This window comes from Cricetulus griseus, chromosome 4 (assembly GCF_003668045.3).
Source record: "Cricetulus griseus strain 17A/GY chromosome 4, alternate assembly CriGri-PICRH-1.0, whole genome shotgun sequence".
NCBI classification, from domain to species: domain Eukaryota; kingdom Metazoa; phylum Chordata; class Mammalia; order Rodentia; family Cricetidae; genus Cricetulus; species Cricetulus griseus.
The window spans coordinates 163,541,328-163,554,101 of record NC_048597.1 but is presented as its reverse complement, the minus strand read 5'-3'; the positions used below and the strand labels follow the sequence as shown (position 1 = coordinate 163,554,101).

Below are 12,774 nucleotides of genomic sequence, written 5' to 3'. Positions count from 1 at the left end.
CTCAGAGGAATGCTTGCTTGGCCCACTAGCCTGATCCACTCCCTGGATTGTTCTCTTAAGTCATGTCCTTTTGTGTTTTCCTATCTGGCTGTGGATCATCTATCTGTCTTCCACTAATGTGAGACTCCTGGGGCAGAGGCCTTTGCTTTGTGGTTCACAGCTGTGGCCCCAGTGCAGCTGCAGCAGCGCACAGGGGGGTGCTTGGGGAATGTTTGTTTATGATTGAATTATTTGATAGCATGGGGGAGTGCAGGATCACAAATGCAGGAACGTGCATATTGAGCGAAGGGAGCAGAACAGAATGGAAGGGGGGAGGGGGATGGCCAGCCTGTCGGCTACAAATCCAAGTTGCAGTTTTGACAGAACTCGCTTCATTGCTTAACTGGCTGTTTCAAGTTTCTGAGGGTAGGCACCTTATCTCTTTGGTCACTACTGTATTTCTAATGATTCTGTCCATCGTGGGTTGTCAATAGCCATCTAAAGAATGAGTGTAAAGCTGGGCGTTGGTGGCACACACCTTTAATCCCAGCACTTGGGAGGCAGAGGCAGGCGGATCTCTGTGAGTTCGAGGCCAGCCTGGTCTCCAGAGCGAGTGCCAGGATAGGCTCCAAAGCTACACAGAGAAACCCTGTCTCGAAAAACCAAAAAAAAAAAAAAAAAAAAAAAAAAGAGTTTAAGGTCTAAGGGAAAAGACCGGACACAGACTGCAAGGGTTCTGTGTGCCTTTTTTTTGTGCGGAGTCTTTTTTTTTTCTCCTTTTTTATTAGAAAGAAAATTATTTTACATGTCAATCTCAGGTCCCTCTCCCTCCCCCTCTTCCTCTGTCCCTCCCCCCAACTAACGCCCTACCTATCCCATACCCTTTCTGCTCCCCAGGGAGGGTGAGGCCTTCCATAGGAGGTCTTCAAAGTCTGTCATATTCTTTGGGATAGGGCCTAGGCCAACCCCCTTGTTTCTAGGCTCAGGGAGTATCCCTCCATGTGGGATGGGCTCCCAGAGTCCATTCCTATGGTAGCGATAAGTACTGATCCACTACAAGAGACCCCATAGATTTCCAAGGTCTCCTCACTGACACCCACATTCAGGGGGTCTGGATCAGTCAGTCCCGTGCTGGTTTCCCAGCTCTCAGTCTGGAGACCAAGAGTTTTCCCTTGTTCAGGTCAGCTGTTTCTGTGGTTTTCCAGCCTGGTATGGGCCCCTTTGCTCATCAGTCCTTCTCTGCATCTGGATTTCAGTTCAGTTCAAGGTTTAGCTGTGGGTGTCTGCTTCTACTTCCACCAGCTGCTGGATGAAGGCTATATGGTGGCATATGAATTAGTCATCAATCTCATTATTAGGAGAAGGCATTAAAGGTAGCCTCTCCTCTGTTGCTTAGATTTTTAGTTGGTGTCATCTTTGTAGCTCTCCAGGCATTTCCCTAGTGCCTGATTTCTCTTTAAACTTATGTCTCCCTCTGTTATATTATCTCTCTCTCTCTTTTTTTTTTAACGGGCCCATCAGGGTTTTATACAGTTCAAGAGAAGTGATACCAAGGTAAGAAAGGTGGTGTTGCTGAGACGCAAGTACACACTGGTGAGCCCAACACTTGGGAGATGGAGGCTGATGGATAAAAACGAATTCCAGGGGAGCCTCAGATACAGAGTTCAAGGCCAGCCTGAAATAAATGGGCCCCTACCTCAAAAAAAAAAAAAAGGCAAATGATGTACCAGTTTGGAGTCTCCACATCTATCCCTGTACCCCAATCCAATGGCTGCCAAAGACAGAGGGTTGAGGAGGCTACTTGGTCATAAGGAACATTGCTATGGCTGGCCAGCAGATGGGAAACGAGGTTTCACTTCCTTACAATCTGAATGACGTCTTCGTCTTCCAATGTATGGTCTTTACCCACTTTCTGAGGATTATGTTTCACAGAGAGACCCCAGACCAAAGCATATTTAAATTCTTTGATAAGATTTTTGTGAATCTTCATGCAGAAATCTTCCACCGTGGTCCTGGAGTAGGGGTGTAATCTGGTAACTGTCCTTTGGGTTTAGTGTAAATTCTCACTAGTTTCAGATAGTCCCAGATCTTTTCCAACAAGTCATCAAAATTCCTGTCAGTGATGGGCAGAAATGGGTAAGCAGTGGGGCACCTTATAAATAATACCCAATTCCTCAATGGAGATCTGATCAATCTTATTCAATACATAGATACAGGGGATATAAACTCTGTTTCCTCCTACCACATCAATGAGGTCATCAGCTGTGGATTCACTGCGCAGAGTCACACCAGCATTGTGAATTTTGTACTCAGCCAGGATTCTCTTCACTGTTTCAGGATCTAATTCACTCTGAGGGCAAGTGGCTGTGAGATTAATGCCTCCCTTATCTTTCTTCTTAAAGCCAATGTTGGGGGGTTTGCTGTTCAATCGAATCCCAAAGCCTTCCAACTCATTTTCAATTATCTTCTTATGTCCCAACGGTTTTAGGACATCCAGAACAATCAAGATCAAATTACATGTTCGGGCCCCTGCAATGACTTGACGACCTCTGCCTCTCCCATCTTTGGCACCTTCAATAATACCCCGGAGATCCAGGAGCTGGATCTTGGCTCCTTTATATCTGATGACACCAGGCACGGTGGTCAAAGTAGTGAATTCGTAAGCTGCCACTTCAGAATACACTCCTGCTAGGTTACTCAACAGAGTTGACTTCCCCACAGACGGGGAAACCCACAAACCCAATCCGAGCATCACCTGTGTTAGCCACCTTCTCCTGGCCCACCACTACCACCACCACCTTTAGGGGTGATGAGTTCTCATCGAAGCTTAGCAAGACAGAGCCTTAAGCAGCCCAAGGTGATGTGCTGTAGCCTTGTTCTTTTGAGTTCGGGCCATCTCAGCTTCGATCTTCACGATCTTCCCTAAGGTCCGGCTCATGGTTGCGACGGCTTGGGGCGATACCGGCCATATTATCGCTTATCTTGCTCTCTTTTGTTCTTCCCCCAACTCAACCTCCCTGTCCCATCATGTCTTCCTCACCCCTCCTCTTCTCCCCTTCTCATTCTCCTAGTTCCCTCTCCCCTCCCCCCATGCTCGCAATTTTCTCAGGAGATCTTGTCTCTTTCCCCTTCTCCAGGGGACCATGTATATCTCTCTTAGGGTCCTCCTTGTTTACCAGCCTCTCCAGCAGCCTGGGCTGCAGGCTGGGAATCCTTTACTCTGTCTAAAATCTACATATGAGTGAGTACATACAATGCCTGTCTTTTTGTGACTGGGTTACCTCTCTTCTGAGAGGTTCCATCCATTTGCCTGCGAATTTCAAGATTCCATTGTTTTTTCCCTGCTGAGTAGTAATCCATTGTGTGAATGTACCATATTTTCTCTATCCATTCTTCGGTTGAGGGGCATCTAGGTTGTTTCCAGGTTCTGGCTATTACAAATAATGCTGCTATGAACATAGTTGAACAGATGTCCTTGTTGTATGAATGTGCATTCTTTTGGGTATATGCCTAAGAGTGGAATTGCTGGATCTTGTGGTAGACTGATTCCCATTTTCCTGAGGAATCACCATACTGATTTCCAAAGTGGCTGTACGGGAGTTGGCACTCCCATCAGCAGTGGAGGAGTGTTCCCCTTTCTCCACATCCTCTCCAGCATAAACTGTCATTGGTGTTTTTGATTTTAGCCATTCTGACAGGTGTAAGATAGTATCTCAGAGTTGTTTTGATTTGCATTTCCCTGATGGCTAAGGATGTTGAACACTTTCTTATGTGTCTTTCAGCCATTTTAGATTCCTCTATTGAGAATTGTCAATTTAGTTCTGTACCCCACTTTTTAATTGGATTAGTTGGTGTTTTGGAGACTAGCTTCTTGAGTTCTTTGTAAATTTTGGAGATCAGCCCTCTGTCGGATGTGGGGTTGCTGAATATCTTTTCCTATTCTGTGGGCTGCCGTTTTGTCTTGCTATGTCCTTTGCCTTACAGTAGCTTCTCAGTTTCAGGAGGTCCCATTTATTAATTGTTGATCTCAGTGTCTGTGCTACTGGTGTTATGTTCAGGAAGCAGTCTCCTGTACCAATTCATTCAAGGGTATTTCCTACTTTCTCTAATATGTTCAGCGTGGCTGGGTTTATGTTGAGGTCTTTGATCCATTTCGAGTTAAGTTTTGTGCATGGCGATAGACATGGAACTATCTGCAGTCTTTTACATGCCAGCATCCAGTTATGCCAGCACCATTTGTTGAAGATGCTTTCTTTATTCCATTGTATATCTTTAGTTTCTTTGTCAAAAATCAGGTATTTGTAGGTATGTGGGTTAATATCAGGGTTTTCAATTCAATTCCACTGGTCTACTTGTCTGTTTTTTGCCAATACCAAGCTGTTTTTCAGGACTATAGCTCTGTAATAGAGCTTGAAGTCAGGGATGGTGATGCCTCTGGAAGTTCCTTTATTGTGCAGGGTTGTTTTGGCTATCCTGGGTCTTTTGCTATTCCATAAAAAGTTGATTATTGTTCTTTTAAGATCTGTGAAGAATTGTGCTGGGATTTTGATGGGGATTGCATTGAATCTTTAGATTGCTTTTGGCAAGATTTCCATTTTTACTATGTTGATCCTACCTATCCAAGAGCATGGAAGATCTTTCCATTTTCTTGTATCTTCTTTAATTTCTTTCTTTAAAGAAATCAAAGAAGCATCACCCTTTACAATAGCCATAAACAACATAAAATATCTTGGGGGTAATACTAACCAAACAAGTGAAAGACCTGTATAGCAAGAACTTTGAATCTTTAAAGAAAGAAATTAAAGGAGATACCAGAAAATGGAAAGATCTTTTATTTTAGGTCTTAATTTTGATCTTGAAATATAGATTTTCTGGGAAGGAGTTGCAAAGATAGGTACAGTGACTTCCCCCAAGCTCTTTGTCCAGAGTCTCCTAATGCTTGTATTTTATATCCACAATGTTGAAAGCAAGATATTTACATCTCTATAATTCATAGAACTTAATCAGATTCCACCAATTTACACACAGGTGTCTGTGTACATGCTGTGCATGAGCGGAGCTCCATGAAGCTTTATCACATGCAGATGATGTAGGGGTCATCAGTATCTCAAGCTTTCCTCATCTCACCAGGGGATGAAATGATGAAATTCCCACAATACAAGCTGTATTTAGACTTAAGAAATAACAAAGGTGAGCAGAGGGACATATCGTAGGAATATCAACACTTAAGACCACTAAGAATTTAAATCCAGTGAAAGCAAACTATTTTACTGGCAAATAGAGGATTATTGGGCAATCTTAATATGTCAGCCTAAGCTGTGTGAAGCATGGTGTGTAGTGAGGCAGGTCAGGTAATACATGGAAAACAGTAGCATAGGCAAACAGTAGAATGTATTGCTTCTAAGCTATCTGGTGCCAATGATTAAGCACTTAGGCTAGGTGGTACAGGATTGACCAAGACTCAAGAACCCCCACTGCTCATTTTAGTTGTCAGTTTGATTGGATTAGGAACTACAACAGCATTTGTGTGGCATGTCTAGGGGTGTGTCTGTGAGGGTGTGTCTAAAGAGGATTGACTGGGTGAGAGAGGGGGACTTTTGGATGTGGTGACATGCCATTCCACAGGCTGGGTTCCAGAGCTAAGTGAAAACGGACAATGAATATAGGCAGCTGAATGCTGGTGCTCCCCCTTCACTACCTTTTGGTCCACTGATACTCAATCCCCAGTCAGCTGAAAGCCACTCCTGTCGGTGTATCTTCTCCACCATGGTGGGCTGTAATCCTGACACAAAATTATCCCGCCTTCCTTATGTTGCTTCTCATCAGGTATTTGTTACAAAGAAGTAATTAATGTAGTCACATGACTCCATGCATGGATTGGGATGAATCCAGGTGAGGTCTTGCATACTGCCCATTTGGAAATATCCAAAAGCTTTAGAGTTGTGAGAAAGCAAAAGTCTGTGAATGGAATGGAAGCTACTGAATGATGAAAACAAAGTGGAGAGCAGAAGGGCCTTGGCAGGGCTGATGGAGCAAGGTCCCAGAGGGGCAAGTGTGGGTGGATGGGAGGTCAAACTGATTTGGGTCAGGATGGGGAGAGATGATGGTAGTTGCTAAGTACTGAACTGGGCACTGAGGACAGTTCCCAGTGAAGTAAGAGATCAGTTGAAAGAAAGGGTCTGTTGGGTTGTTAAAGGTGACATAAGAATTCAGAGTAGTCATCTTTGTCTCTAGTACCTGTCAACACCTGACATACATATTCCCTGTGTCTTTTGTAAGTTTTTTTTATTAGAATGTATTGATTGTATATAATAGGTTAATTCTAGCATGTAGATGATTTTATTTGGATAATATTTGACCCTGTTACCCTCTATTTTTCTCCCACTCTGCAGATTCCAATGAGTTTAATGAATTAACATGGCCACACCAATGAAAAAATGTCTATCTTTTTCCTAGTAACCATTAATTGCCTCATGACCCCTTTCTATTTCCTAGTCCCAGTGATTGTAAGTCCTCTGGTATGTGGCTGTGGGTATCACAAACCTCTCCTTTCTCCTTAAGGAATGTTAGTGGGCCTGTGCAGTTGATTAAAGCTACCAAGAGTTCAAGACTGAGGTGGCTATATCATACCTTTGCCATTTCTCATCAGGACATGACAAAAGATTTCATTTAGTCATATCACCAGCATTTATAACAATGATGGCACATAGTAGGGTTCAATATATACATATACATATATATTATTGGACAGAGTGACTGAGAAGAAGCAAAATGACAAGTGTTTTGGAGTATTTTGAAGCTATCCCTTTCTCCCCAGGCCTGGCCCTATCACCTAATACTGTTGCTTGCTGCCTCAGTCTTTTTTTTTTTTTTTTTTTTTTTTTTTTTTTGTTTTTTTTTTTGTTTTTAGAGACAGGGTTTCTCTGTGTAGCTTTGGAGCCTATCCTGGCACTTGCTCTGGAGACCAGGCTGGCCTTGAACTCACAGAGATCTGCCTGCCTCTCTACCTCCTGAGTGCTGGTATTAAAGGCATGTGCCACCAATGCCTGGCTGCTGCCTCAGTCTTAAGCGACTGGTATTCTTATCTACTGTCCTGCACTGAGTGCTTTTCAGGGCTAAGTCTGAAAGTGATTCATCCTGGTGTGTGAACTACATAGTAGGTGTTCCAGAATTATTAGCTGGGTGAATGTGAATGAGACACTAAGCACTCTGGAGTCCCAAAGAGTCATTTTATGTTGCACTGAAATCCAACATCCCGTGACTTACTGTCTTAGTTAGGGTTTATTGCTGTGAAGAGACACCATGACCATATTAACTATTATAAAAGAAAGCATTTAATTGGGGCTGGCTTACAGTTTCAGAGGTTTAGTCCATTATCATACACTAAGATTATACATTAGGATTCTCTGCTCTTGAGCATCATATAAATGGAATCATGGAATATGGTGGTTTGAATGAGAATGACCCCTATACGATCATATATTTGAATATTTGGACCTTGGTTACTGGGACTGTTTAGGAAGAATTAGGAGGTGTGTCCTTGTTGGAGGATTGCTTGCCCTCCCTCCCTCCCTCCCTCCTTTCCTCCCTCCCTCTTTCTTTCCTTCCTTCTCTCCCTCCCACCCTGTCTCCCTCTATCCCTATCCTTTGGCCTGTACCTTGGGTGTCAGATACAAGCTCTAGCTACTGTTTCAGAACCATGCCTATCTGTCACAACATATTCATGGACTTACCCTCTGAAATTGTAAGTAAATTTACAATTAGATGTTTTCTTCTGTAAGTTGCCTTGGTCATGGTGTTTCACCATGTAATAGAACAATAACTAAGACAGTACTAGGATTGGGGTATTACCATGACAGGCTGACCATGCTGCTTGTTGGTAGAATGTAGACTTTAGGACTTTGGTTTAGGAAAGTAGTTAAATGTCATAAGTGGGGCTTAATGGGCCATCCTAGTAGTAGCATAGAAGTCAGTAGTGTTGAGAGCATTGTGGTCTGTGAAAGCCAGGCCAAGAGGAGAATAATATTAATAATAACAGCGGGACTACAGACCATTCATGTGATGCTTTGGCAAAAAATGTGGCTGTGTTTTGCCCTCTTCCTTACAACTTCCTGGGGCTAAATTGAAGAGATTTAGACTAAAATTATTGGCTGAGGGAATTTTCAGACGGCCTAGTATTGACTATGCCATATGCTATTAATGAATACTTTTATGCATATCTGTAATGAAAGGGAGCAAGCTGGGGCAAAGAGAAACACAAAAAGTACAGTTTGAGGAGAAAAGGAGCATCAGGAAATGTAATGGTGGAGCCAAGTCTTGTGCTCAAGGAGATGAAAAGTTTAAAGAAACATGTGATAAATGGGATAATAGGATTGGAAACCCCAGTGTAAGACAACACCCAGCTCATCCTGCAACCTGTAAAAGGAAAAGGTCTGAGGGATTTCCTAGCCCTAAACAAAAATAGAAAGCTTACTCAAATGTAATTCAAGGAAGAGGCCAGGTTCCTGCCCCAGCAAGCAGAAGAACCTGGCAGCATGGCTATATGGTTCTGGATTGAATGTCAAGAAGGACACAGGAAAGGGGTTATGGAATCTTCTGTGGTTAAGAAAAACTGCCAAGGTCAGGCTTGTGGCAGGGGAATCCCTGCATGGACCAGAAAGGCTATTGCATGAAGCTATGAAGGTAAAACCTGGATTGTGTTAGAGACCCCAAGATGTTAAAGATGCCAGAACATGGGATATCTCCCAAGAAGAGCTGCTAACAGGACATGGAAACAGCCCAAAAGAGAAATGTGTTGTAGTTAACAAAACTGGAAGGAATTGGAGATCTGAAGAATGTTTTGACATCAGACATGGAGATGCAGAGTTTGGAGTTTGCTCTGCTAGGTTTGTCTTGCTTTGGTTCACTGTTTCCTCACTATGCTCCCTTTCTCCCTTTAGGAACACACCACACACACACACACACACACACACACACACACACACACACACACACACACAGTATGTTGAAAATACATGATCTGCTTTTTGGTTTTGATTTAAGAGGGTTAAAGTTAACATAGTGCCTTGAATCTCAGATGAGACTTTGAAGTTTGAAACAGTATTGAGACTATGGAAGGCTATCAGAGATTTTAGAATTGGACTGAATGCATTTTGCATTATAGCACGACTACAGCTATATGTGCCCAGGAAATGGAATGTATTGATTTGAATGAGTATGGCCCTCCTAAGCTTATATGTTTGACTTCTTGGCCCCCAGTTCGTGGAACTGTTTGGAAGGACTGAGATGTGTTGGAATAAGTGTGGCTTTGTTGGAGGAGGTGTGTCACTGGGGTTGATCCTTGAGATATAGAAAACCTATGCCAGGCCCAGTAGTCATTTCAGTCTCAGTCAGCTACTGCTCCAGCACCATGCCTGCCTACTCGACATCACATTCCCCACCATGATATTCATGGATCAACTCTCTGAAACTGTAAGCAAGGCCCCAATTACATGCTTCTTCTATAAGTTGCGTTGGTCATGGTATATCATCACAGCAATAAAACAGTAACTAAGAATAGACTATATACATTGGGGCCTGTTTATTGTTCAGTCTAATGTGTTTCCAATTTTAGTATGTTGTACCTATCATTTCTTAATCCATTTTTTAATAGCAAGTAGTATGCCATTTCAATAACACACCATAATTTATCTATTTTTAAAAGTAATATTCAAGTTGTTTTAAGTTTTGGCTTCTTTTTTGGAGTGCGTTCAAGACAGGGTTTCCCTGTGGCTTTGGAGGCTGTCCTGGAACTAGCTCCTGTAGAGAAGACTGGTCTAGAACTCAGAGATCCACCTGCCTTTGCCTCCTAAGTGCTGGGATTAAAGGCGTGCACCACCACCACCCAGCATAAGTTTTGGGTTCTTATGAATCTTTTTGTACAAGTCTTTGTATGGATAGATACTCATTCCTATTAAGTCTCTAAATATAGTTCCTTTGTAAGAAATGCCACTTTCCCAAAGTAAGTATCTGTTTTATGATTTCATCTATCAATGTGTGTGTTCCAGTGCTCCACGCCCATTAACGGCATTGGGTTTCTTCATGTTTTAGATGTTCAGTAGTATGGAGTGCTCTCATTATGGATTTTCATTTGTGTTTTCTTTTTATAGTTAAGAAATCATTTTATTCTGGATAATTACATGTATGTATATAATGTGTCTTTATCATATTCACCCCCAGCTCCTCCTTGCCTCTCCTTCTGGATCCCACTCAACAAGTCCTCCTCCTATCTTCATGTCCTTTTCTTTTAAAGAATTACCCATTGCATCCACTTAGTGCTTCCTGAATGCTCTTGGGTAAGAGGCCACCCACATAAGCGTGGGCATCCTGCCAGAAACCTTCCTCCCAAATAATAACTGTCCTTCCCCTAGCAGCCATTGTGTCAATAGCTCTGCACTAGAGGGTTTGCCTCAAGAGTCTCCTCCCCTATCCATGATGAATGTTGACTGGCTTGATCACATGCAGGTCTTATACAAGTAACCACAGCTGCTGTGAGTGCATGAATTCAAAGGCCATATCGAGCCCAAAGAGCAGCATTTCTGAATTCTCCCCCATCCTTTGGCTATTAAATTCTTTACTCTCCTCTTCCAGATGTTTCCTGAGCCTTATTTAGAATGCCCCAGTCAGGGTTGAGCACTCACGGGTTACTTATTCTTAGCAATTTGAGCTGCTATGAGTCTCTGCATTAATCGCTGTCCACTGCACAAAGAAGCTTCTCAGCTAAGGCTGAGAGCAGCACTAATGGATATAAACAAATATTTAGAAAGCAGTTTGACAACATGTCAAAACAACAGCAGTAGGTGTCCCCCTACCTTCCCCCAGAGGCTATGATCTATCGGTCATGGGCTTTGACCAGGCTTACAGTATCAGACACAGATTCTTCCTGTGCTTTGGCCTCAAATGCAATCAGAAAGTGATTGACTACCCCATGACAGTTATGCCTCTCTGATTGTACGAACAGGCATATCTTGAATGGTATTGAGTATGGTGGCACGCAGGATTCACTGCTGAGTGTGATCATTGATGGGTCTTCTCCCCCAGGAGCCTGCATAGCACATTCTGCCACTTTTAAAACTGGCCAGTAGGGAGGTTTCCAGGTCAGTTCCAGCTATTTAATTTCATGCTCTCACCATCGAATTACAGTGGGGCAGTCAAAAGTAATGGCAATAGCCTGTGTTTGGGGACTCTCTGGGGCCTCAGTGACCAACCACTTGTAGGGTGATATCCCACACCCGGGACTGAGATTTTCATCTAATAACCCATGTCTTCTGGAAGAATCATTGTTTACACACACTCGTATTTTCTTATAAATAATGATGTTGGGCATTTGCTTATTCCCTTTAGTGAATTCTTTTTTCAGGTCTTTTGACAACATTATAAATTGGACTGTGTCTATATTCCTTTAAGTTTGTTAGAAATATTCTATGTAAATGCCCCACCCCAAGTCTGGCAGCCTGCTGCAGATCTGTTCACCAGCTTTTATTTTAACAGAATATAGGGGGTCATATAGTTCATGCTGGTCTCAAAATGGCTAGGCTGGTCTTGAATCTCCTGCTATAGCTTCTGGAGTGCTGGGATGACAGGATGCAACACCACACTCTTCACCATCATAGTGCTATCACTTGAGAGACATATTTCATTTTGATAACTGGCCTTTTTTCTTTGATGGGTGGTCTCGTTTTCATGAAATGTTCTTTTCAGCCCTGAGACAGAGAAGAACACGGAGCAAGTTCCAAAAGAACAGAAGGTAATGGAATGTAATGGGATGGTGAATTCACCTTTTAATAGAACAAGAGTCCAGCAGCTGGGCTGTGAGAAGACACAGGCTCAATCAGTAATCATAAATCCCACCCAGTCCATTCTCCTGCTCGAACTTCCTTTCCCAGTCTGTGCAACTCTTACTTAAAAGCATCCTTTCCCCTCATTCCTACCCCCTGCAGGGCTGTGGCAAGGCAGGAAGGGAAGGTTGCAAAACTCAAATCTGACTCTTGCTACTTAATTTGCAATTCTAGAAAAATATCCTTGAGGCATGTTAGTCCATGGAGCAGGATGCCAGGAGAAGCTCTGTACAGTAGGAGGGCCACATGAAAGCTGAAAATTGACAACCCAGAGCAAACTCCCAAGTGAGCTATCAAAGGCATCTAGTCTTTTCACCTTTCTACTGGCTACTTTAAATCTTCCCTCCTCCTCCTCCTCCTCCTCCTCCTCCAGTTCCTCCTCCTCCTCCTCCTCCTTCCTCCTCCTCCTCCTCCTCCAGTTCCTCCTCCTCCTCTTCCTCTTCCTCCTCCTCCTCCTCCTCCAGTTCCTCCTCCTCCTCCTCTTCCTCCAGTTCCTCCTACTACTCCTCCTCCTCCTCCAGTTCCTCCTCCTCCTCCTCCAGTTCCTCCTCCTCCTCCTCCAGTTCCTCCTCTTCCTCCTCCTCCAGCTCCTCCTCCTCCTCCTCCAGGTCCTCCTCCTCCTCCTCCAGGTCCTCCTCCTCCTCCAGTTCTTCCTCTTCCTCCTCCTTCAGTTCTTCCTCCTCCTCCTCCTCCAAATAAGCCAACAAGTGTTTACTCAATGACTATTTTTTTTCTAATTTAACTTTTTATTGATTCTTTGTGGATTTCAAATCATACATCTGGATCCCACACATCTCTCTATTCCTTCTTATTCTCCCTCTGCCCTTGCAACCTCCCCTCCAAGAGAAAATTTAGAAGACAAGATAAACAAAAGAAAAATCTCATTGCGGAAACTGTAGTGTGACACAGTGAGTCACAC

At 43.3% G+C, this 12,774-nt stretch overlaps 1 pseudogene; it reads right to left on the bottom strand.

Annotated features, from left to right (window-relative positions):
* Positions 1–1,806: 1,806 nt before the first annotated feature.
* LOC100753296 lies at positions 1,807–2,917 on the bottom strand (annotated as a pseudogene).
* Between the last annotated feature and the right edge of the window lie 9,857 nt (positions 2,918–12,774).